Source organism: Lepidothrix coronata, unplaced genomic scaffold (genome assembly GCF_001604755.1).
Source record: "Lepidothrix coronata isolate B3197 unplaced genomic scaffold, Lepidothrix_coronata-1.0 Scaffold41, whole genome shotgun sequence".
Taxonomy (NCBI): Eukaryota; Metazoa; Chordata; class Aves; order Passeriformes; family Pipridae; genus Lepidothrix; species Lepidothrix coronata.
Genome location: NW_016690221.1, coordinates 4,561,454 through 4,563,931, shown reverse-complemented (window position 1 = coordinate 4,563,931; position 2,478 = coordinate 4,561,454).

The window sequence follows — 2,478 nt, the reverse complement described above, 5'->3', positions numbered from 1 at the left end:
TCCATTCATCAGCGATGTGAGGACAAACGGTTATGGTTGAAGACACTGGGCAAGGGTCAAATGACTACAAAATTAACTTTAAAATCTGGGACAAAGGGCAAAACTTTGCAGATTCACTCAGGCCACAGAAATTCTGCATCAAAAAGAATTTGATTAAGAGTTTACCTGTAATTTTGTTGATAGTTAGTGGATGATTTCATCCTTTGTAAGAACAGAAATGAAAATTACCCTGTATTTCAGGAATCACTCACTCTAAACCTTGTACTGAGTTTAGTGGTTGAAAAAGGCAAATTGGCAGCTGGACTCAGGTTCTCAAATCATCAGAGGCCTCCAGGACTCCCCTGGCTCCTGCTCTGCCTGTGGGCTTTTCCAGACCCAAGCCAGTTTCTTTTCCCCCTGTTTGATAATCTTCATGTGCACTTATGAGAAGACTCTAAATAGCATTGGCAACTTTGGAGTTGAGCACAGCTCTAAAGCAATCTCCTGGACTGCTAAAAATAAAAATAATTTCAATATTATAAAGGAGAAAGAATGAAAGAAGAGTAGTGATGGAAAGGAAGAAATTAATTGGAATTGAGAGCTTTTAGGATCATTATGGTGGGCAGAGATGGAAGAGGGCATTTATGGGCAGATGTAGAACTTTGATGCCTGGGAAGGTCATGGAGCAGATCCTCCTAGAAGATATGTTAAGACATCTAAAAGACAAGGAGGTCATCCAAGACAGATAGTGTCTAAATCAAATCTGGGGCCTACATAAGGGATTACTGAAGTGAAGGTTCTTGAGATGGATGTGCTGAATGGAAGCATCAGTCAGCAACTGTTGAAGCTAAAGCAGTGAGCACCCTGATAGAAGTCATCTGGAAACATCCTTCAGAGTTCCATGGGAAGGAAAAGGAATAGAGAATCCACTCCTGAGTGCTTTGGTGTAAGAAGCAGGAACCTTATTCTAATGCAAACAATAACAACTGATGTTGTGTTTGAGGAAGGAGACTTGTTGGCAATTAAAATCCTCAAAGAATACATCAAAATTCTGCAAGGATCAGCTGAGCTACAGATAAGGTGCCAGATCAGTACAGGACATTAGGTCCTTGAAAATCTGGTGGTAAAAAAAATACTAGAAAGCAAGATGGGGAACTTCATATTTCATTGGACTATTCAAACCATCAGTTTGGCTGTGACCTACTGTAATGGACTGATTAAAGGTGGAGTCTGCTGTGCCACAGAGTGTGGAGCTAAAACATCTTGATGCAACAGCTGAGCTGCTGCAGGAGCTGAGCTGTTTCAAAAGCTCCAGGAGATCCCTAGCAAGCAAAAAGTTGTTACAATCAAGAACACTGCGAGTACTTACTCTCCCAAATAAGGTGTGCCAGGCAGATCCCACTTGGATACTGGGGAACCAGCCAATGGACAGTCAGGGTCCATTTTGGTACCATCCCTTGGATACTGGTGAAGTGGCCAATGGGCATCCAGGGTCTATTGGAGAGGGTGTTTAGGGTGGTGCCCAGGGGTGTGCCCAGGGTGGAACCGGGGCCTGCTGAGGGGGCTGGTGTCACTGTGTTATTCTGCCTGCCTGTTCCCGCTTCAGAGGCTACAACACAACCCAGGGAGAAGCACTTCGTGGTGGTGGTAACTCCTGTGCTGTGCTTTTAAAAGTCAGCCTTAGCTTTTCCCTGCTTTCCTATCCTCTTCCTTTCTCTCCGCTCTTTTGTGTTACAAAATAAAGCGGAATTATTGTTTTGGAATCCAGCCTCTGGCCTAGTTTGTGCCTTAATCTCACTTATGGGAGTGTTTTAGAACCTGGTTTCCCTCCACATCTAAGCATATCAGAACACCTTCCCTAAGTGACTTCAGTGAATTACCCATCAATTCAGAACTGGATTGTCTTTGAATACTCTCTAGATTTGGTTGGTTGGCTGGTGGTTGTTGTTGCAGGATTCATAACAACAATTCTGCTAATTTTTTTCTATAGTCCACATTTTGATTTAACCTCAAAACGATTGTGCTTATCCCTTCTGCATACTGTAATATTAAATATTCACATAATGAAAATACAGATAGCATATCATAAAATGAGGATGTGAACAAACAACCTGTTTATTCAAGCTGGTTTGCATTAATTTATCCAATATCAAAAATAACACAGTGTCCTATACCTGGCTAGTTTTAAATGTGTTTTCTTCCATTTCAGGTGACTGATTCCTTAGCTGTATTCCTGATTTTTTCCCCACTGTCTGATAAAACATCATTTATCATGAGAATGTTTATTAAATCCTGGATTCCTCGGTGTCTGCAGATTCTCAGGTCGCCTTGCAGATCATTCCATGGATACCACAGGCTTCTGACATCTCAGATTATTTCCCATTATGAAGCAATACACCAGTATAAAAAGGAACTGCCTAAATATTTCAACTTTGCAAGTGATGTCTTAGATGAGTGGTCACAACTGGAAAAGGTAGTATTTTTCTTTTGCTTTATAGA